Below are 25,144 nucleotides of genomic sequence, written 5' to 3' on the forward strand. Positions count from 1 at the left end.
GAAATTCACAATAAATATTAAAGCAAGATGACTTGTTGAAATATGTGAGATGTTTGGTTTATTCAAACTGCAAACGTGTAACATAAACGACTCTGACAGAAAGAGAGTTTATTTGTGAATCTGGTTTATTAGACAAGAAAGACTTCTGCGTGAGACACACCTGTGAAGTTTCCTCACTCTTTATTTGTTTTTCTCAATCACTTTGGCTCATTGCAGCACAACTCTACTGCATGTCTGAGAAACGAACTCTCTCAAAACATTTAAAAGTATGTAAAAGGATGTCAGATTGCTATTGTGTCACGCTGAGCTTTATAGATACAGATTTCAATAGAGTGTAAAAGTTTGATGATAAAAGTCAAAGTTTGATTGGTTAGATTGTGATTTCTGTCTCATTATACGGCAGCAGACATCACAGATACTCCATGTCAGATATTTATGGAACATACATGCATGTCTGAGAGATTTTGATAACTGAATAGATCATTTTGCACGTGATGCTCAAGTGATGAAAGAAGCTGTGAAGAGTTTGACTGAGATTCACCTCATCAGTTCTGAAGCCATGTGCTTTTAGTTATTGTGCAACCTGTAGACAATTGTACTTTATTTTACACATGCAATTTGCTTAAATTACTAAAAATTCAAGAAATGAACTCTTCAGAGATCTGAACTCATGAAAAACTGTATCTGAAAGCAAAACTTTAATCCACAGAACAGCTAATCACTGCGTGAACTCTCGGTCAGTGTGTGCTTCTGTCCATCATCAGACCTGAGGGATGCTGGGAGTCCCGCTCACAGCGTCTGGATGATGATGATGATGATGAGATGATCTCTCAGGTCTGATTCATTGACTTTGAGTCACACAGACACAGCGGCGCTCCGGAACCTTCTGATGACTGAACAACCTGCAGAGAACAACATCAGAGAGAGAGAGAGTCAAAACTAACGTTTTCATAATGCTTGCAGGATGATAAAATGGAATATTCTCTTAATGTTTGCATAACAAAAATGTGTTTAAAACAATTTTAAAAAACAGGATGGTTTCAACATTTAGAGAACGTTCCGAAAACTTAATGGAAACATTATTTTTATCAACATTTATGACGTTTTTGTTAGCTGGGACAGCAAGAACTCAGTGGAAATAATCAATATTATGAAGAATAGGTGGAAATGACAATAAAGTGAGTGACTCATTTCTGCATCATGTGATCAGAGCTCTGATGATCATCATAAACACAAGCGCTTGTCTCATTAATCTTCTGTTTTTCTTGCTCTTTGTCTTGTAATATTATATTCAAATGTGTATTTCTGTCCTTGTTTGATGCTGCAGTGCTTCAATTTCAGTTCTGTGTGAATATGATCACCTGACGTAATATTCTATAATCTGATTAATTCATCTGTGCATTCATCAATATAAACACACACACACACACACACACACACAGAGGAATGAATGAGCTCTGCTGTGAGTGAGAACAGTGTGAGACAGACAGACAGGTGGAGGCGCAGGTGTCAAGCTTCTCTTCATATGGTCCGAGTTTCCGGCTGTTCCGCGTCTGTCCTGCAGGAGGCGCCGCTGCTCCGCGGTCACGCGCCGGAAGTGAGTTTGAGTAGAGTTGAGTTTGCAGAAGTTCTGAGTCACTGCAGTGCAGCAGGTCATTAGATTCACTTCTGCACTTTAAACTCTCCTGCTGCACATGCAGATTTACACCGACATGCACGTGCTTACTGACGAGTGTATGATGGAGATACTGTTGCTGAAGACGATCACAGGTGTGTGTGTGTGTGTGTGTGTGTGTCATTCAGTTCATTTGTTCAATTTCAAGCATTTTAGCAGACTTACAAACGAGGAACATTTGTAGTAATTAAAAGTAATATATCATCCTAGTTAAGAATATTTACCCTGCATGCAATATATATGTGTGTGCGTGTGCGTGAGTGTGTGTGTGTGTGCGCGCGAGTGTGTGTGTGTGTGTGCGCGCGCGAGTGTGCATGAGTGCATGTGTGCATGAGTGCATGTGTGCATGAGTGTGTGTTGCATGAGTGTGTGTGTGCATGAGTGTGTGTGTGTGTGTGTGTGTGCATGAGTGTGTGTGTGTGTATAAGTCTAATCAGAGCTTCTCTCCTCAGGTCAGTGTGCGCATGTGTGTGTGTGTGCGTGCGTGCGTGTGTGTGCATGAGTGTGTGTGTGTGTGTGTGTATCAGTCTAATCAGAGCTTCTCTCCTCAGGTCAGTGTGCGCATGTGTGTGTGTGTGCGTGTGTGTGCATGAGTGTGTGTGTGTGTGTGTGTATCAGTCTAATCAGAGCTTCTCTCCTCAGGTCAGTGTGTGCGTCAGACTCAGACAGACAGAGTTGGTGTTGTGGCACTCAGGCGAGCAGACAGACATCTGTCCCCATGGCAACAGCCTCAGTCTCCTGCTATGGACTTCCTGTGAGTGAGACAGACGCCGGCGGCTCTTTATTTCTCCGTCTCTCTGGAGATGTAAATATGAGACGCTGATTTGAAGAGCGCTTGACAATAATGAAGGTGTGATGGAAAGACTTTTAGAGCAGGTGAGACGCTCGTATGCTGCAGTTATTGATTCTTTCAGCAGATGCTTTTATCCAGAAACACACGAGCCGATCCGCCGCTCACGTGATGAAGATGATGATGATGATGATGATGTTCAGCAGGGAGTTTCAGGATGAAGTGCGTCAGTCTCTGCTCTGAACAGTGTTCGCTCACTCCTGAACACTAGATTTGAGCTGCAGCTCTTCTTTCTCTTCACTCTTCTCTGAGACGCTCTTCATCCCTGTAAACCTGCTGAATACGTGATGTATGAATCCATACGGCCTGTAGATGATCAAACCCCGTCACACTCGATCTCCAACAGTGCTTCTGACAGATTTAGTACAATTACAGTTTACTTCTAGTAATTGTACAAACGTCCTTCAGCTCGTGCTTCAAATCTGCACTGATTTCATCAAGCAAACGTAAAAATAACTTTGATATTGTTAGTAATATTTCAGCTTTACTTGATTATCCAGACATCATTTATTATAAAAATCATGAGTATCAAATATGATCATCAGGTTTATTTGTTCATCTGTCAATCATCATTGTATTGCATTATATGTTTTAAAACTACAGAGATCTGATCATAAAACTGAACATTTAAATATCATCTTACTAAGACACATTATTGACAGATATTGATATTTATGTGCAGATTTAAAAGCTTCAGAATTTCATATTAATATCAGCATCTGCAGAAAATTTCATAATTTTGCTCAGTTTGAGTCTCTGAATGAAACTGAGCTGTTTTTCCTCCATATTCTCACTATATCATCAGACTATATGAGCCATAAACACCTAGATATGACACAATAGAGAAGAGAAGACTGTCGCAGCTCGAGTTTCACGCCGACAGCAGTTCAGATGTTCTCAGGGTTTGATCCGCTCGAGTCTCTCTGGACCGTCTGTCTGGTCCACGTCTAGCAGATTCTCTGAGAGAAACACACACACACACAGAGAGACAGAGCTGCTGTCACTCAAACGAGTTTCAGTGTTTGTTCTGTTTTCTTCAATGAAATGAGCTGAAGCAGCACAATTCTACATCTCGACTGTTCACCAGGTTTGACTGCAGTCTCTGTCTCAGAGCGCACAGCAGATTTTGAGCCTATAATGGATCTGGAGAGTAAATTTAGTTTAGTTAGTTTTGAGAAATTTTTTGAGTGTGGGTTAGTGAAACACATCTGCCACAGTCATATCACCTGAAGACTGGTCACCCGCTGAAGCTGGTCAGTACTGGATGGGAGACTCCTGAGAAAGCCAGGCTGCTCCTGGAGGAGGTGTTAGTGAAGACAGCAGGGGGCGCTGCTCACCCTGTGCTCTGTGTGGGTCCTAACGCCCCAGTGTAGTGTAATGAGCACCGTCCTTCAGATGAGATGTTAAACCGAGGTCCTGACTCTCTGTGGTCAGTAAACCCCATGGCACTTCTCATGTAGAGTAGGGGTGTGACCCTGGTGTTCTGGCCACATTCCCTCCATTGACCTTATCAATCATGTGCTCCTAATAATCTCCAATTAGCTCCATCACTCTCTGTCCTCTCCACCTACAGCTGGTGTGTGGTGATGCACCGACACCGCTGATCTGTGGATGAGTGAGGAGAGACCTCTGATACATGAGAAAGTGCTAAATAAATGCCTCATTCAGTCATGCATACATGTGATGTAAATGTAATGATTCTGCAAACACACTCAAGTCAAGTCAGCTTTATTGTTTCAGAGCAGCTTCACAGTAATAAACAGAAGGAGAATAACAGAATCAATGATTCAAACTTCATCAAATATGAGACAAATTCAGATTCTGCTGTGAAGCGGCTCTACAGAAGAGTCATTATTCAGATCAATTCAGTTCAAGTTTTTGAGCCAAAAGGGCTGAAATCATCTCACACTGCATGAAACGATGTTCTTCCTCAGTGTTTCTGTCTTGTTTTCCAACAAAAATATCTAAACATTCTTAAATCAAGATACATTTACTGGAGAAGAGAAATGACTGAAGATATTAAGTCTTGTTTAATGAAAAAAAAAAAAAAAGTGAGTTTGTGCTTAAAACATCAAATATAGAAACAGCAGAGTCAGAAAAATAATCTTGTTTTCCCTTTTAATTAAGGTTATTTTTCTACTGGGAAAAAAACAAAAACGAACTCTGAGTAGCATGATCTTTTGCGGAGAGAATGAAACATGCGACGCGTGTGTTAGCGAGGAGGCTTCATACGTGTTTGTGTGGGAAGAGCTGTGAACGTCATTCATGGTACAGAAACTGACTCATCTAAACAGAAGATCCGTTTCTGTTTTTACAGCAGTAATTAAAGGCTTTAAAGATCCTCATCATGAACTCTATAAATGAACTCTGGCTCAGATACAGGGCTAAATAAACCCGTCAGATGCTCCTCTGGTGCCGGCCGCCGACCCAGTAATGAGTGGGTTTAATTCGAGCAATTGTTTTAGCATCAGTTCCTCCTTTGCCAAGACGCATGCGGTGTTTCCGCCCACCAGACGCGCTATTCACGGCTCATGGGACGGGCGCTGCTAAATACAGCACAGATCGCAGAGCGCTTGACATGAGAACGAGCTTCATGACCTCGGCGTGTGTGACCCTGACCTCCAGTGATCACAGATTCATTCACTCTTGAGATGAGGAAATAACACTCAACTTTATTACATTACAACTGATGAAAATGAACAACAGGTGCAAAAACTTGAACAGTGACACTGAACTGAATTGATCTGAATAATGACTGCTCAGGTCACACCAGAAGTGATCATAAGTTTTTAAACTGGAACATGAATTCCACTCTAGAGGATTAGAAACTCACTTCTGTAGAGCTGCTTTACAGCAGAATCTGAATTTGTCTCATATTTGATGAAGTTTGCATCATTGATTCTGTTATTTCCCTGTTTAATACTGTGAAGCTGCTTTGAAACAATCTGTGTTGTATAAAGCACTGTATAAATAAAGTCTCTTGACCCTTGAGATTCAGTCATTCCTGTATATAATCAAGCCCGTGTCAATCCTCCGCGATTCTGGCGTCTAAATCTGGCAGACGAACACAATGAAACGCTCAAACGCTTGTCAAACTGACTCACTGACATTTCACTCTGTCACTGTCATCTGCCAATCACAGTGGGAGGAGGAGGATGAATATTCATGAGGACACGCCCCCACTGTGGCCGTCTGAACAAACACTCACTCACAGTGATTCGAAACGGACGGACATTATGAGTCGGTAAATAAGAGTGTTTGTAACATCAGTGATAAACATCTATCTTTGAAACCCTGCTCTATGACTGTGACCGTAGAAGATTCCAGACTCTGCATTCATATATGTGTATTTATAATCTCTTATTCACACTATAATATGAATAAATAACATATATATACATGAGTCTTTCACCCGTAATGCCTCGTTCTACAGCTCATTTAAATACCAACATGACTCACTTCAGACGATATATCTAATTATTGTGTGCATGCAGGGAATCATGGGAAATGTCATTGAGTCAGTGTGGTGTGATGTCATGATTCAGTGCTGAACTATTTCTCCTCAGAGCCGCGGCGACGTCACTCTCTGCAATGTTTGTTGCTAGGGTTCATTTCTAGTTGCAACATTATTTGTTCTTCAGATATTCCTCTTTAAATATTATCAGTAGTTAAGGACAAGTATCAGCTGTATGCAGCGTGGCCAACGTTTGGTTTTTTAACTACTGAAAATGGGTCAAATTCAACAATTTACTCCTGGAGCCACATTGAGATCCTCATATTTCTAGAATGAAGCATAGAGAGCTTTAAAAATTAAGATATCTAAAGAATAATTTGTTAAGAACCCAAATCTAAAAGGATATTGAGATATCTTTAATATTTCTTGAGTTACAGACATTCAAACTTTGGAAAGAACATGAAAAAAGTGCTTTTTCCCATTTTTGAGCCGTCATCATTGGCTTATCCTGCAACAATGATTGATAAAGTCAACAGATTTCATTAATAGATCCACCGAACTCTGTGTAAAAATAAAATAATGAAGCTTCCGTCTTTCTAAAGTCATTTTTACACCCCTGTAATTTGGCTCCAAATCACAGATGAAATCGGTCATTTTGAATAGTGGATTACTCCATAAATATTCATCAATGACATTTAATATTTTGGCTTTCATCACTATTTATGTTCATATTTCTTCAGAAAGAATATTAACAGAATCAAAAATTGTAGCTTGGGGAGGTTTCTTAAATTTGGTTAATTTGAGACAGAATGACCATATAATGTTTGGAATGGTCAGTGCGTTGCTTGTGTTTTCAGTGGTTGTTAGTCTGTTGCTATGCAGTTGCTAGGGTGTTCTGGGTGGTTGCTATGGTGTAGCTATGTGGTTTGTTGGGTGTTGTGAGCTGGCGTTGAGCACTAGTAAGAGTGATGTTGACATGAGTGGAGGACGGTCTCAGCTCTCAGTGAATGGATCAGCTTGTGTCGTCTGCTTTCTTTCTTCTCTGTGAGAAACTCTGATGTGTTTGTGAGATTGAATCACAGTGAATCATCTGACACAATCATCTCACAAACTTTCAAACTTTAGATCCATGTATTTATTTATCATACATGTATTTGTATTTATATATTTATTTATCATAAAGGTTTGGAACAACATCAGGGCGAGTGAATAATGACAGGACGATCAGTTTTGGGGGAACTGTCACTTTAAGACCCAACTGAAGTCATTTTTATGAGTAACTAAGTCACATAGCTAGCATGTCTCTGTTTTAATGAGCGATGAATCCAGCGTTCCCGCGCTGTGACTCACGTCTGACAGATGGGTTCAAGCGCTCTTCAGGAGCCCGTGGCTCTCAATGGAAACTCGGCTGACGTTCTTTTCATTTATAGCTGAAGTGAGTCATGAGACAGACTCACCTTCATTCAGACCAGATTCAGGTACATCGGCAACGTCACGTGATCCTCAGCCACCAAAACCTGCAGAAAATGAGAGTGACGTCAAGAACAGGCCCTGAAAGCACTATAGTTAAATATCAGCTCATCCAGTGCTCTTATAAAGTGTCCTGTGGGAAACTGCTGTAATGATTCAGTGTGTGAGTCAACTGACTGAACGAATCAATGCTTTTTCTAATAATATAATAAAATATGTAGTTTCAAATTAAATTGTACATGTTAAATCTATAATCGCAATATAACTACTTTATTTGTGTTAAAACGTTACAGGATGTGCGGCGGGAACATGCAGATTTTGTTACACATTAAATCTTTCAAACTCAAAGACTTTAAAACAAAAAAAGTGCACAAATTGTTTTCACCTTAAATAACACAAATATGCAAACATTTTACATTTTAATGGTATTTAAAGATTATTTTAACTGTTGCAAAGTACGGAAAACCATCTGAAGATTGGCTCATATGGTAATCTACGTCATTCATCAGAAATATTTAATATTTCAGTAGAAAGCTTATTATTATGGGATGTTTGTTAGTTGTTTGCGGTTGCCAAACAACATCAATCTTTTATATCCAAAGTTGCAGAATCGATCAGGTGTGTGTATATCAGGTCTCGTCCAATCAGAATCAGTTTGAACTCAAGTGATTCATAATATGAATCTTTTGAACACTGGCATTGCCACATGATTATTACATGGATTCAAAAAAAAAAAAAAAACTGTATCATGAAGATATATTCCTGCCATGACATGAAGTGCCTCATCCGGTGATGCTGTAAGATTCGCATGTTTGTGTCTTGAGTCTTTTGTGATTCATGTGATTATCTGCTGCTTTGACTCTCTGGGGTCAGTAATTGTCATCATTGGAAATCTGCATCTGGTCATTTTCTCTCTGCTGGTGTTTTGTTTCCTGTTTTTGTTTTTCAACAGGAAGTGATGTCATTCTTCATGAGTCAGGATGGTTAGAATATCTGCCTCTGATCTCTCAATGAATTCATCAAGGTCTTTATTAGACAAGAAGTGCCTGTGTTGTGCTTCGTCTCTTGATTTAATGATGTAATTAATGACTAGATTTAAATGCAGTAACCCAACACAGTATTTAATGTCTGAGTTTCACTGCATTAGACTCAAAATATCAAATGATGCTCTACGTCACTTTTCTTCATCGTGTCTGAAGTCTCAGTTTGTTTGAATCCGTTTTGATGGTTTTTAGTGCATGTCTGAAGTCAGTTCTGCTCAAGTTCACTCAGATATAGAGAATCACATTAACATTAAGAACATCAACACTGATAATAATAATCATAAATGTTTCTTGAGCAGCAAATCATCATATTAGAATGATTTCTGAAGGATCATGTGACACTGAAGACTGGAGTAATGATGCTGAAAATTCAGCTTTGTAATATAAAGTTTACTATATATTCACATAGTAGAAATCCGCTGTTTTACGTTGTAATAATATTTCACTCTTTTTACTGTATTTTTGCTGTATGCCTCGGTGAGCAGAAGAGACTCTTTCAGGAACATTAGTGAGTCTCTCAGTCGGTGTCGCCGCTGCTCATATGAAGCAGTGATGGATGTTCATATAATGAATCATAAATGGTCAGGGTCACTGTGTAATTCACACTGCGGTCAGCAGGACGCATGTCGCCGCTGTCTCATAAATGCAGGGTCGCGGCGGGTCGCGCTGGAGGATGGTGTGTTTCCGGTCGGCCGTGTGTGTAATGAGAACATTAGCATTCAGTGTGCGACACACACACACACACACTGATCCTCAGAGACACACACTCAGAGACTCTCATGAAGATGACACAGATGATCTGACCTCTGACCCCTCAGTGCTGCATCACTGTCATCAATGCTGACTGGGTGAGATGTCGTGTTTGTTTGAGGAGAGCTGTGCTGTCAGAAACAGCCTAGCAACCACTTAGCAACGCTCTAAACACCATTAATTCACTGGGCCCTATTTTAACTATCTAAGCACATGGCGCAGGTGCACTTAGGGCGTGTCTGAATCCACTTTTGCTAGTTTAACAATGGGAAAAATGGTCTGCGCGCCCGGCACATGGTCTAAAAGGGTTGTCCCTATTCTCTTAATGAGTCATGGGTGTGTTTTGGGCGTAACGTGCAATAAACCAATCAGAGTCTCATCTCCCATTCCCTTTAAAAGCCAGTTGCGCTCACACCATGGCGGATTCGCTATTCACATGGCAGAATATAGACACCCTCAACCTCAACGAGTCAGTTTAAATATATTTTAATATTAGTCATGTTTGTGTGCTGCTGCGTGTCCCTCTGTGTGTAACAAGCAGAGTGTACGCACCCGCCTATAGGCACATATTACAAACGCGCTCTTTAAATAATAAAAAAAGTACTGCGTCTTTGACTTTAGACCAGGTTTCAGTTGGTCAATGGTTCAGTCGTATTCAGTTCCTCAAAATAGCAACACGTCAGCAATGCACTGAACACACCTCGTTTTCAGACCAGCACGCCCATGGGCGAACAGATGGACACGAGTGCATTTGTTATTTAAACAACGTGGCGCAGGACATGAAAATGATGACTGCGTCGGGCTGAAACTAGCAAGAAACACAAGAAACAGCATCGTGCCTGGTGTCACATTGCACCGGTGCCCAGTACGTCAGTAACATCAAACCTCACTGGTTCTTGTGTCAAACCTACAGTAAGTCACTGAATCCCCCATTACACATACTACATCTATTCAGACAGTAAAGAAAATGATTTCTGGATCATAAGCATTTTATATGTATATGCCTTAATTCTACATGGCACAGATTCAACAAGCTGCTGGAAACATTCCTCAGAGATTTTGCTCCATATTGTCATGATATCATCACACAGTTGCTGCACATCCATGATGTGAATCTCCAATTCCAGCACATCCCAAAGCTACTCTACTGAATTGAGATCTGGAGACTGTGGAGGACATTTGAGTTTAGTGAACTCACTGTCATGATCAAGAAACCAGTTTGAGATGATTTGAGCTTTGTGACATGGCACATTATCCTGCTGGAAATCGATCAGAAGATGGTACTCTGTGGTCATAAAGGGATGGACATGGTCAGCAACAATACTCAGGTCGGCTGTGGCGTTTAAACGATGCTCAACTGGTACTAAGAGACTGGCCTTATACGGCCCCGAGACAGTTTGGTCTGGCCCACGAGACAATTCAAAAAAAAGAAAAAAAAGAAAATTAATAATAATAATAATTGTAATCAGGTAACCCAGGCTGCGCCGGCGCTTCTGCCGCTCTGAGCATGAGCAGATGAGAGAGAAAGACACAAGACAGCTGCACGGGTTTCCAGAAACCCTCTGTGAGAAAACGGATATAATTATTATGTTATTATATTATGTTACAATATAATTGTTATTTTATATTGTTATATATTATCTGTTATATTATAATAGATAATATATAATAATATTATAAAATAAAATAATAGACTCTTTCCGGTTGGTCCCTTCCGACTGTATGCCTGTCCGGGTCACCGTCAGAGTAAACGTATCAACACTGATATGCATCATGGCGACTGTCAAGAAAAGAAAAGTAGATGCAGAATGTTGCGCTTTTCAAGAAAAATTGACAAATGATTATTTTTTTGTTGAAGTGAAAGGCAAGCCAGTCTGCCTAGTTTGTGGGGATGCGCTTGCAGTGATGAAAAAGGCCAATCTCGAGCATCATTACAGCTCGAAACATGCTAAACTGAATGAGTTGCGAGGACAAATGCGCGTGGATAAAGTTAACGCTCTTCGGCGGAGTTTGGATGCCCAACAAGCAGTTTTCACAAGACCACATTCCGACAGAGACAATGTTACTCATGCAAGTTTTGTGGTGAGTGAGTTAATTGCTAAGAAGCTGAAACCTCATTCAGAAGGAGAGTTCGTGAAAAAGTGCCTTGTTGCCGCTGCAGAACTGCTAGCACCAGACAAAGTAAAACTGTTCCAAAGTGTCAGTTTATCTCGGATAACCGTCGCAGAACGAATTACTGATATTGCACAAGACATTAAAACAACACTGAAGGACACCGCAAAAAAAATCCAGTTTTTCTCTCTGGCTTGCGATGAAACAACAGACATAACAAATACTGCACAACTAGCCATTTTTGTGCATGGGATTACTGCTGAGTTTGATACGAGTGAGGAACTGCTGTCTATGCAAGCCATGCATGGCACTACCAAAGGTGAGGATTTATTTGAGCAAGTTGTTTTGGCAATGAACAAATTTGAACTAGCATTTGAAAAGTTAAGTGGTCTTGCCACAGATGGGGCTCCAGCCATGCTTGGCGCGCAAAAGGGATTAACTGCATTGGTCAAAAAAGAAATGAGTCGTCTCAGTCTGGATCCAAGTGATTTAGTTGTATGCCACTATATCATACATCAAGAGAGTCTGTGTGCACATTCCCTGAAGCTCCAAAGTGTAATGACAACTGTCGTTTCAACCATAAATTTCATCAAAAGCAAACAGCCGCCAGTTCAAAGAGTTATTGAGCGATCTCGAGTCCGAATACAGAGATCTTGTTTACCATTGTGAGGTGCGATGGCTGAGTTGCGCAGATATGCTCGCACGGTTTTACAAACTGAGGGAAGAAGTAAAACAATTCATGGAGATTAAGGGAAAACCTGTTGTGGAACTCAGTGATGGCAAGTGGCTGTGTGATTTGGCCTTTATGGTGGACATAACCAAGTACCTGTCAGAGCTGAACATCAAGCTCCAAGGTCCGAACCAGCTTCTCAGCTCCCTGCTTTCAAATGTGAAATCATTCGAAGTGAAATTAAAGCTGTGGCAATTGCAACTGGAAAAGGGTAACACTGTGCATTTTCCTACTCTGCGAGAGCAAAAGCCTGCAATGACAGCTGAATATGCTGGTGAGTGTGCAAAACTGCTTCAGGCATTTAGCGAGAGGTTTCAGGACGTGAAAAGTAAACAAAAGGAACTGCAGATATTTGCTACGCCGTTTAATGTGGAACCATATGATGTACCCGATAACCTACAACATGAAATAATTGAGCTGCAAAGCAATGACGAGCTCAAAGCTAAGTACAACAGCCTCCCTCTGCTCGAGTTCTATAAACTTTACATACGTTCTGAGGATTTTCCCTTTCTGAGGAGACATGCACTGAAGTTTGTATCTCTATTTGAGACAACCTACTGCTGTGAGCAGTTCTGTTCAAAACTGACTCTTGCAAAGAATCGATTCCACTCAAGACTGACTGACCCAAACTTGGAAAACCAGCTGCGAGTAGCATCATCATCAATGCCATCTGACATCAGATGCCTCGCCAAAGAGAAGCAGTTCCAACCATCGCATTAGAGAGATTAGTGATATATGTTCAATAATGTAGTATGGCCCTTAATGGATGTTACAAAAATGTAAATGGCCCTTGATATGAAAAAGGTTCCCCACCCCTGCAATAAAATATATAAAACACTGTTACACCAGCAGCAGCTTGAACCGCTGATACAAGGCAGGATGATCCATGATTTCATGTTGTTTACACCAAATTCTGAATGTCGTAGCAGAAATCCAGACTCATCGGACCAGGCAATGTTTTTCCAGTCTTCTATTGTCCAGTTTTGGTGAGTCCGTGTGAATTGTAGCCTCAGTTTGCTGTTGTCAGCTGACAGGAGTGTCACCGGTGTGTCTTCTGCTGCTGGAGCTCATCTTCAAGGTTGGATGTGTTCAGAGATGCTCTTCTGCAGACCTCGGCTGTAGCTGAGTTACTGTCGCCTTTCTATCAGATGAACCGGTCCTGCCATTCTCCTCTGACCTCTGACCTCAACAAGCATTTTCACCCACTGGATATTTTCTCTTTTTCGGATCATTCTCTGTAAACCCTAGAGATGGTTGTGCGTGAAAATCCCAGTAGATCAGCAGTTTCTGAAATACTTAGACCAGGCCGTCACATTCAAAGTCACTTAAATCACCTTTCTTCCCCATTCTGATGCTCAGTTTGAGCTTCAGCAGATCGTCTTCATGTCTACATGAGTTACTGTTATGATGCTTTGATGGTGTTTTATGTTAATTTTATCAGTTGTGCTTCATAATCAGAAATTCTTCATAATATCATCTTTTGTCTTCTGCAGGAGAATTAAAGTCATACGGGTTTGAGCATCCCGAGGCAGAGTAAATGATGAATATTCATTACTGCAGTAAATTATTCCTTCAAAGTTTCTGTGTTTTTCAAGTTCATGAATCACTCTCGTGACCTTTGATCTTTCACTCTGTCCTTGATTTTCTCTGTCATTATGTTCAGCTGTTGCACATGAACATTCCAGTGAGCCGCACTGCACCATAATGACCTGTGCGCGTGTGTGTGTGTGTGTGTGTGTGTGTGTGTGTGTGTGTGTGTGTGTGTGTGTGTGTTCAGAGCATAACAGCGGCTGATTGCTGCTTTCATAAACTATGTAACACCCTCACAGGAGACTCACACACACACACACTCACACACTCACAGTGGCTTTGATCACAGAATCTCTCGCTCTCAAACACCCTGCAGGTTCAAGGATGGAGACTCTGTGTGTGTGTGTGTGTGTGTGTGTGTGTGTGTGATTGGTATGGAGGTGAGCTTCTCTTTGCACGTAAGTGATGACGTCAGCCGGTGTTCGCCTGCGTATCCTGAAAAATTATCATAATCCAAGAGTTCTGCTTTTCCCTGATAGACTCTCGATCGGTCTGTCTGTTTTTTGATCGTTTCATTGATGAATCATCTTTATTTCTCTAGAAATTTTTGCTCTGCTGAACACGTTATTGTTTCTATTGAGTGTGTGTGTGTGTGTGTGTGTGTGTGTATTCATCTGATGAATGAATCTTCTCTTACTGTGACGGATGTGTAGTAAAAAATATCCTGCTATTTTATTCCTCCATCATGAAGGACGGAACACTGGAACAATCATGGAACTCTGCAGAACAGATGCGGTGACTCACTGTCTCCAGCCGCAGTATACAGTACACACACAGTATGCAGTGTGAATCTATATGAGTTTCCTACACTGTCACATGGGCTCATTATAGGGCTGCAACTAATAATTATTTTGATAATTGACTAATCTAATGATTATTAGGGTGATTAATCGACTCTTCTTGAAATTAACGCGCGTAAGGCTAAAACAATTGTCTATTAAATGCCATTTTCATACAAATCAGAAAATGTGTATTTTCCATTGTGAGGCTTTTCTATCACTTAATTCTCTTCATATTCACTGCATTAATATGAACAATTATATGAAGTTTCCCTCCGACGAGGAGCACAAAAGAAGATTTCCTGCAGAATGTTTGTATGTACAGTAATCGATCGCTAACTGAGGCTGTTGTTCTGCCAAACTTCTCTGTTTAAACTTTAATGTTAATATAACTCGTACAAGATTCAATCTCTTGCAAGTCTTGTAAAATTAGTGTTGTGATAAATGGTGAGAAGGTGAAACGGCTGTCATGTCAACTTAAACACTGGTTATATAGGTTATTATATTTATTAAATGAAATTATAAATACTTGTGTAGTTACTAATAAAGCATTGATAATTTAACTTATTTCAGCTGCACAGCAGTTATTATTAAATACAGCTTTACTTAGACTTAGACCGAATACACATTCGCATTGGGCAACAAGCGCTCTCCAGCATGTTGCGGTCTAGCGTGGTGACTTCGGCTTCTTCCTGTGATATTCCCATAGCGTTCCGGTCTTTGATGTATGTGTTACATCAAGTGTTTCCGTTTTGGTATCCTGTTCTGGTCTTGTCCAGGCCTCCATGTCATTGCCGCTTTTGAAAGTTGGGATTGTGGGAGACGGAGCAGATGCCGGGCGAATCGGAACCGTCATTCAGCAACCGACGGTCCACAAGGGGCGACTCGAGGGTTATACGATCTCTGTATGATATTCACAGAATTTGTCGCAGGCAGCGTTGGTGGAAACCGCTCAGTCGTCGTTCGATGCTCGTCATCAGTTTCCACGTCTCGGAGGTGTATGTCTCCATCGGGATGACAATGGCATTTAAAGGGTGAATCTTGGCTCGTAGACTGATGGTATGTGACCGTCAGATGGACGGTTGGTAGACAGAGAGAGCCTTCCTGATCTGGCAAGTGACATTGTGTTCAGCGTCTCCGTCGCTCATGAATGTAGTACTGCTCAAGTAGGTAAATTGTTCAGTTTCGTTGATGCGTTGTTGGCCTATGAATATTGGGACGTTTGATCGAGAGTAGCCGATGTGCATGATCTTCATCTTGGGCACACTAATTCTAAGCCCCGCTCATCCAGCCTCACTGTCCACTGTCCAACCACTGTCCTCACTGCTGCGTTAGGTCCTGTAGACTTCTCTGCATTTGACCAAGTAGAGCAATGTCGTCTGCGAAGTCCAGATCGGCAAGATGGTGATCATTCGGCCAGGGGATCTCTAACCCCTCACCCTGGCCAACGGCCCATTGCATAACAAAATCAACCACCAGCAAGAACAGGAAGGGGGAGAGGACACACCCCTGCTGGACACCCGTGGCGATGCTGAAGGCCTCAGAGGTACCGTCATCGGTCCGGATACTGCAGCTTGAATCTTGATAGAGGTTACAGAATATATCGACATATCAGCTGGGAATTCCATACGCTCATGCGATGTTTCATATTGTCTCCCAATGTACGCTCTCAAAGGCCTTAACAAAATCAATGAAGTTGATCGAGAGCTGTTGTTGATATTCAAGGCTTTCTTTAATAATCATTCGTAGAATAAAGATCTGTTCGATGCATGATCGTCCTCTTCGAAAGCTACGGCGCACAAGACTTTCCCCGGGACTGATAGGAGTGTGATGCCCCGCCAGTTGTTACAGTCAGAAAGATTGCCTTTCTTTGGAAGGCGGATGATCATTCCTCTCCTCCAGTCTTCGGGTACAGTTGCATTGGTCCAGCATTCGTTGACTAGATTGATAAGCGTGTCAGTTAAATCTTGGCTGCCTTTCTTGAGCATCTCTTGTGTGATCTCATCCTTTCTGGCCGCTTTGCCATTCTTGAGCCCTCGTACTGCCGCCACCACTTCCGCCGTACCATCCACAACAGGTAGGTCATCCACAGGATTGAACTCATCCTCTTCTGTGGTGGCAGCTGGTTCAGCATCTCTTTGAAATGTTCAATTCACCTTCGGTCTTGCGCTTCTTTGGTCAGAAGCGGTCTCCTGTTCTTATCGTGTATGGTTGCCCCACGACTACTGGATATTCTGGACAACTCATGGCTGACGTGGTAGAGTGTCTTTTTGGACCACTGCTCATTGCACTTCTTCACCTTCTCAATCCATGCGCGTGTGCTCCTTTTGACTCTGCGATATAGGGTGTGATATTGCTCATTGGCATGCTCCTGGGCCTTGGTTGGTCCGGCTCACGGCCTTGCATTGCACGTTGGCGTTTGTCAATCGGTTTTCAGGACTTTCACTAATCCACCGCTCTTTATATGAACCTCGTTGCCTACCGATCACCGTCTCAGCGCTTTTTACCACCGTTTCTTGAAACAGTGTCCAACGATCTTCAAGGCTGGTCTATTCTTCTAGCGCCTGAAACCAGTTCCAAAGTTCTAACTGTCGGCCGTCTGTGTTGATGCTGTCGTTTCAGTTGTGTTGGCAGGCGCAGGAGACGGAGGCGGCATTCGGCTAGTAGGAGCTGGTGATCGGATCTCACATCGGCCCCTCGTCATCGATCGCCATCTCTTCAACATGCAGATATAGTCGATCTCATTAGGCGTTCGTCCGTCCAGTGACTGCCAGGTCTTTTTGTGAATGTCTTTGTGTTGATAGAATGTGTTGCCGATGGAGATGTTGTTGGCTGCACAAAAGGGGACCATTCTTTCCACTCAAGTCCTTGACGTCATCCGCGTCTTCTGTGGTTTCGTACACTTGCACCACCGTGATCTTGGCATGACGAGCTTGAAGGCATGCAGAGATAAGACACCAGTTTCCACTCGATTAACATCAGAGCACAATTCCAACTCCACGTGCGTGATTGCTGTTCACTGACAAGTTGACCGCTTCCTATCCACTGTACTTTGCAAATACTGAGAACATCCATTTGATACGTGTCAAATTCTAGCAGGAGTTGCTCTAATTACCCCGATTGATATAGTGTCCGCATGTTCCATGTTCCAATTCTAGTATTTGTCTTTGCATTAAAGATTGAGCCGCCTATCAGGCATTGGACAACCCTAGAGGGGCTTTACTCCGCAGCCGTCATATTTTTTCAGCCGTCTTTACTGCGGGTAAACCATTGAGAATATATACAGCAGTCACAGTAAAAAAAATAAAATAAAAAAAAATTGCACTTTGTTGCATCAGCTCCAACTCTTCTTCTTCTATTTTGCTTAAATATAATTTTGTCCTGATTGTATTTAAAAACTGTAAGATTTGCATTTATTTTTTAAAATGCTTTGTCAGTGATGTGCTGATGCCAGACAACTGTATCACATGAGTGAGAATAAGCATATGGAAATTATATGCAGATGAGATTATATATCTATATAGATATAGATCTCCATATATGGTTATTTTGTGCAGGTTTTGCTGTACATACAGTTTTATAAGCCTTGCACACCTTTAGGATGAAATCAACACAATGTTTTATATACAAGGCCCTAGGTCTGTCTATCTGTTATTCTATCTGTCTGATTGCATGTCTGTCTGTCTGTTTTTCTCTTGTTTACCACTGGTGTTTATTGATCGATCAGACTGCTGCATATCTGCACCGTGTGCTTTCACCAGAGAAACACATTACACACACACACACACACACACACACACACACACACTGGGCTGTCTGACTGCACTGATTCCAGGAGTGGACAGACAGACAGACAGACAGACAGATGCTGATGTTGAAGCATGTGAAGTTCATGTTGTTCTTTCATTTGTTGGCCGTGTTGTTCCTCCAGAGAGATCAGAGCTGATCAGACTGTTTGATGAGCAGGAGGTCAACACACCTCACAGCACATGGAGAAAAATTGTACTTTTAGGGGTACAACAGCTTGTCACTTGGGCAGAACCTTTAAAAGACATCTTTGGATCCTAAAGTCGTCATGAAAGGGAAGTTGTGCTAGTTTTTTCTTTCCTATTGTGTCGTATATACGAGAAATTACCTATTCTTTCTGCTTAGTAGTTTGTCTTTTACTTCTACCAGCAGTTGATTTGTGTATATAGTGCATATTGCACTGCGATACATAATGTGACAATATTTATAGTCTATATTGTTCGTTTACTGAAGTGGTGTTCAGGAAGGGTTCATCTGTAATTTTTTTTTTTTTTTTTTTTTTTTTTTGGCAATGTAATATTGTCTTTTTTTTTTTTTTTTTCATTTTACTGTACACAGTTGGCAAAACTGTTTGCTATCCCAAACAGTGGGTGGGTGTGTTACTGTCTCTTCTATGACAAACTTCCATTACACTTCCACTGTCTGCTCCATACATAACAAACACTAGAGGCTGCTGTATTTAGTGTCTTTGTTAGTGCGGCCGCCTCCCATGCCGGAAGTGCCGGTTCAAATCCCACTCGGAGTGGGGCAAGTAGAACTGGAGGGGTTACATTGGTGCCGTGACCCGGATGGGAGTGATGTTTAGGGCATGAGTGTAATGGAGACCAGAGGCACACTAGCGACAGACACTAGAGGGTGCGGTCTTTATCGTCCTTGTTAGTTCCCATGCCAGAAACGCTGGTTCAAATCCCGCTCGGAGAAGAGCGAGTAGAATCGGAGTAGTTGTCTTTTTCCAGGTCTCCCAGTGTATATCCCTAACCTGACTGCACATACACGCACTAATGAGTGGCAGTGGGGCTATGGTTGCCCGTGGTTACAGACATTATAAAATAACTGGACAGGTGTGTGCGTGTGTGTGTATCAGGTATTGACGTCAAACACTCCCCCCCCCGCTGAAACACACACACACTTAGTTTGATTGTGTTTGTTTCTGTTGATTTGTGATTTCATTCATCCGCTCTGAACCCTGAAACCCCCTAATTCCTTCACTGTCCGCCTGTCTCTCTCTCTCCTCTGACGTCTGTTTCTCCCTGTCTGTCATTCACACAGATGCTCTTCAGTAACTGCAGTCAAATGTCTGTGTGTGTGTGTGTGTGTGTGTGTGTGTGTGGGTGTGTGTGTGAGAGAGAGAGAGAGAGAGAGAGAGAGAGAGAGAGAACTAGAGTAAATGGGCTCTTACAGCAGCGCAGCACCAATTAAAGTCTCAAGGTCACTCACACACTCTCTCTCGGCTCTCCTTTCTGCTCCATTCATCCGCTCTTTTCTTCTCCTCTCCCTTTAAGCAAGCTTCCGGAAGTGAACTCTCTATGACCATATATGGACATCCGGAGAGCCCGTATATGGTGTCTACAATCTGTCGCACGCTCTCTCTCTCTCGCTCTCTCAAGACATTCATAATTCCAGCAGCTTTATTATTTGCTCTCTGTGATGTTTGTTCAGATCTCAGAAGCTGAGCTTCACACACAGACGATACTCACCTCATCAAACGACTCTAAAATCATAGTAGATGATCATGTGATGTGCTTTAACATTGTAGGAATCTTCATTGCTTCATTTTTACATACAGAGGTGGAGTGACCAGAGTTTTACTGTATAATTAACAGTTAGTGAAGTATTTAGAAGAACACTGGACATGATTGTCTTAATCAGTAATGATTGTCACAAGCCTGCAGTTCTCTGAGTGCTGCACTAGAGGGCGCTGCAGATCTGTGTTCATTATACGTGTGTTTATGCCGAAACATGCTCATGTGAAAATGTAAAACTGATTTTAGAGGAAAACTGTTACATGACAAGCTTAAAAGTTACAAAACTGTTCACTTCTGTCTCAATCTGTGATTGGGATTCAACCTGTTTGTTCACTAATGCTGTCTAGTTCAGCTCTGACCAGTGTTATTTTGTATCACTGAGAATTTTATTTCAGTTTGAGTTGATCTAGCTAAATAAAGATTAGAAATGTTGAGCAACTAGCTGAAATAAAATCAGTTTAAGCTTTTTTTATTTTATATGTTAAAGTTTATTTTACTTCAAGTAATGAAAGTTGATTTTATGGTTTTAGTTTTAATTTTGGTCAACTATAATAACTCTGGCTCTGATTGATCTGTGTTTTCAGATGTGATCGAACCTCTGGAATCATCTGCAGGCATGACTGCGTTTCATCAGACTCATCAGTATTCAACAGGTGTGTGTGTGTGTGTGTGTGTGTGTGTGTTCACGCGAGTGTTTTTGTGACATATCAGGACACAAATTTGTATAATGACATGGGTATGACATAGGTATTACAAGGAGAGGGTGACTTATGAGGACATTACTCCATGTCCCCATTTTTCAAAAGGCTTATAAATCACAGAATGAGTTTTTTTGAGAAAGTAAAAATGTGCAGTTTCCTGTGATGGGTAGGGTTAGGGGTAGGGGTAGTGTAGGGCAATATAAAATACGGTTTGTACAGTATAAAAACCGCCTATGGAATGTCCCCACAATTCACAAAAACAAACGTTTGTGTGTGTGTGTGTGTGTGTGTGTGTGTGTGTGTAGGTGTAGTACAATCTCTCCGATCCACTTCAGTCTAATGCAGCATTTGAATTAATCAAATGTATCTGAATATGAAAGCTTCGCATAATAACATTGACAAGTGTGTGATGTTGGCCTAAAACACTTTCTCTCTCTCTGTCACTCACTCACACATGCACTCACTGACTCACTTACACATGCATTCACACACACACACAATCTCAAACACACTCAATAACACTCACTCACTCACTCACTCACACACTCACACACTCACTTACTCACACTAACTCACTCACATTCTCACACTCACACACTTTCACACACAGTCACACACACTCACTCACACTCTCACAAACTCATTCACACACTCACACTCACACACACACACACACACTGTAATGTATCCACTGGAGGCAAGTCTTGATGAACCCAAGTGCAGTTTATTTAACTAAACTTGAGCAAAGTACAACATAAACAACGACATGGCTTGGTTAAACTTAGCTTGAAATAAACATGGACATTGGTACATGGACAATGCTTGACCTCCAACAATGAACCCAGCAGTTTGTCCCCTGGAGGATTACGTTCAGGAATTTTGTGAACTGTCCCACTTGGTGGACTTTAATGATGTCGCCCTCAAAGGCATCTTCCGTAATGGACTAAACTACTTTCTTAATTACCTCATGCCCGACAATACCCCTCACTGGACACGGGAGCAATATATTGATCATGCCCTGTTACTGAGTGGTTCTTCATTTACTGTGGGAATTGTGTATGAGGGGCTCCACAATCCCACAGCGCACACCACAGCCACCACACCAGAGTTATCCATGCCACGACTGCCACGCCAAGGTCTCTTCACGTCATGTCTGCCAGGTTAGTACCTGTTCAGATCATACCTGCCAAGCCAGAGACTGTTCACGTCATGCCTGCTCAGTTTGAGTCTCTTCACGTCATGCCTGCCATGTGTTGACCTCATGTTTCCTCAGTCTTTGTCAAGTATTGTCTGTGTACCACTATTGGTGAGTTCATGTTTTCAAGCCAAGCCATGTAGCCAAGCCATGCCAAGTCTTTCTTTGTTTTATGTTTGATTATGTTTGAGTTAATAAAACTGCACATGGGTTCCTCTGCAACTTGCCTCAGTGGACTGCCTTACATACACACACTCGCACACTTACACACATCACGTGATATTTGGATCCTATGAACTGCTTTACATAACAACATGTAAACAGATTTTTGATCATTTATCCTTTATCATTTTATCATTTATATTTCTATGCATACATTTTGTATGATTATTTGTAAGATTATTTATTAACCACTGTGAGATTGTTTATAATTGTTTTATTCCTTGTCAGTCATCAGGTCACTGATGCCACACCTGACACAAACACATCTGCACATAATAATGTTTCAGTGTCATCCTATGTATCATTTATATTTGTGTGAAATTCTGCCTGTCATTGATCCATCAAACAGATAGTCCCGCCCAAAACTCACGGGATTGGTTGAGTCAGATGGGTTTTTTTTTTTTTTTTTTTTTTTTTTACATGTTTGGCTGAAATCTTTTTAGAACATATTTTTGATAGGTGGGAATGGTTGACATCATCTGAAATCTTTGGAATCGTCGGCGTCTGGTGAAAACATTGCAAAGGCTGGATCAAAAAAAAAATCACTGAATCAGTGAAGGTTTAAATCTTGTGCTCTGTTAATAAAACAAACAGTTAGAGACAACAGTTGAGGTGTGTGTGTGTGGGCAGGTACATGTGCATGAATATTCATCATTACAAACATCTTGTTGATTGGCAGACGGAGGCGGACGAGGCTTTGATGTCATTGTGTGACACTGGAGAAGCTCTTCAGAGACCATCTGAATTATTTGCTGTTTATTGTTTTATTTGACAGGGACAATACAGCATAATATTGCTGCACAATTGTGAGCTCTATATTGCATATGTTTTATATTTTATTTATAACCTTCTATAATAAAATGTCATAACTGGATCTTGCAGTGAAGCATCAGTCTTCTCTCTGGTGATGTGTGCGGGATTCTCCAATCATTGAGTGTGATTTAAGCTCCGCCCCTGCAGCTCACGCTCATCTGCATACACTGTTCAGAGCCTCGCCCATCATCTCAACAGCCAATCAACAACTGATGCACAGAACCAAGCCCCACCCTACATTTATTGTTGGTAATCAGTTACACTCAAATGTAATAAAAAGATTTGTAGCTACTTCTGTTTGATCATGACTTTAAGCTCAAGTGAAGGATAAATTAAATCAACCATATATTTACATTTATGCATTTAGCAGAAACTTACTTTGCATTCACTGCATTTTATCAGTTCTTGCTTTCCCATGGGAATCAAACCCATGACCTTTGCTCACGCATGATCTATTGTCTGAGCGACAGGAAGGCAAATAAATGAGCTCAATAGTAAATAATGCCTGATTTGAGTGTCTCATTAAGGCTCATTTCACTTTACAGGAGTGCTGTGAGGGAAATAATATCAAATAATCATCAAAAATCATCTCACCATTGTGTTAGTGTGTACTATAATGCACTTGTGTGTGTGTGTGTGTTGTGTGTGGGCGTGTGAGAGTGGGTGTGTTTTGTTTAGTGTTGTGTGCGTGTGTGTTTGTCCATTGTTTGCTGACGTGGATCCAGAGGTCAGGTGACGGCGGTGGGCGTTCGCACCCTTCAGCTTCTCTGAACATGACGCACAGGCTTTCCCTGACAACCCTATGAATATTCATCAGTTCATCTGCATGCACATAAACACTGCGCTCGGGCAATTAAACATGCCTTCATTGAGATGATTATTTATTCAGAGATTTGCCAAATTCTTGAATTTATGTAAATGATCAACTGAGACGAGGGAGAAACACACAGATCTGAGGACAGACAGACAGAAGCGTCTCACAGTTCAGAGGCCTGATTTCACCTGGAGAAGAACTCTAATTACTGCGATTATGACAGACAGACAGAGAGAGAGAGACCGCTCGCAGTGTGTGTGTGTGTGTGTGTGTGTCACATTTACATTTATTCATTTAGTAGAAGCTTTTATCTAAAGTGACTTACAAATGAGAGAAACATTAGCGATTTCATCCTGCAGAGACAGCCACACTGTTTACAACACATATTTTGCATAAATTCAAAAGTCTTTTGTAACATGTGCTTCTGGAACATGCAGGTCATGATGATGATGTGTTTCATAGGACAACATGTTATTTAACATATTTAAGTTCTGTGACTAACAAAAGTTTGATTCTTACACGTATTGTTCATAATGAGCACAACTTTTATGAATTTTGAAGCCTGAATACAATCAGCAGAAGTGGCTATATGGGTCATTCTGCAGAATTGGTTCAGAGTCAGAGAAAAAAATGTATTTTTCCACAAATTTTGTGTATATGCAAATTGTATAATATCCAAGGTACACATTTCTAGTAATTGTGCAGTTAGTTCTTATATTGTATTTTCAGAAAGTTTTGGAATATTTTTCCTCTCCCTAAATTTTTCTCACTTCTGAAAAACAATAATAAATAATTTAATAAGAAGGGTTACATTGACCTATTAAGATTTTGTTTACATCTACCTTGAAAATATATTTTTTGCTGTTTTTTTAAAAAAGTTTTCACAGGTAAATCAATAACAATTACAATTTTAACAATATTTCAAGTGTAATTTATGAGATTTGTTGTATTTTGAATCCAATCTTTCTTTGTAAAAGTCATAAAGTTTATCAAACTGATTTCAAAGTGAAGGATTCATTAGTTTGAATAAACATTGAACCAAACACTATAATAACATCTTAGTTGATCATTCAATATACTTTATTTTTGACAAAACATCCCATGTTTCGGTAGTGACGGCACATTTCCGGTAGTGACAGTAATGTGTTGGTAGTGACCACATCACATGACAGGATTTAACTCACATACTAAAACACTACTAAAATACTAATGATTTGCATAACTGTACTAAAATTTTGTTTATTTCCCCCAAATAAATGATCATGTGTTTCCTTTTGCCACTACCAAAAAAACAATGATGACATGTTTCGGTAGTGACAATTTTAGATACTTTTGAGCCGCTTAAAGATGCTAATCTAACACAGTTCTGAACAGTTGTTCACAGAAAAAAAAAT

The 25,144-nt window shown here is 41.0% G+C and overlaps 1 long non-coding RNA gene across 2 annotated transcripts in view; it reads left to right on the forward strand.

Moving 5' to 3' along the window:
• Positions 1-1,568: 1,568 nt before the first annotated feature.
• The window catches only part of LOC127501148 (uncharacterized), a 38,849-nt gene continuing 15,273 nt past the window's right edge, over positions 1,569-25,144 (forward strand). Inside the window, exons 1-4 of one of the 2 annotated variants that reach the window (XR_007926529.1) lie at positions 1,569-1,770; positions 2,318-2,551; positions 20,590-20,658; positions 22,803-23,185. This is a non-coding gene — a long non-coding RNA (uncharacterized LOC127501148). Of the gene's footprint in view, positions 1,771-2,317; positions 2,552-20,589; positions 20,659-22,802; positions 23,186-25,144 lie in introns of those variants that run through there. The other variant, XR_007926530.1, reaches the window with a different exon arrangement.

Source organism: Ctenopharyngodon idella, chromosome 19 (assembly GCF_019924925.1).
Source record: "Ctenopharyngodon idella isolate HZGC_01 chromosome 19, HZGC01, whole genome shotgun sequence".
NCBI classification, from domain to species: Eukaryota; Metazoa; Chordata; class Actinopteri; order Cypriniformes; family Xenocyprididae; genus Ctenopharyngodon; species Ctenopharyngodon idella.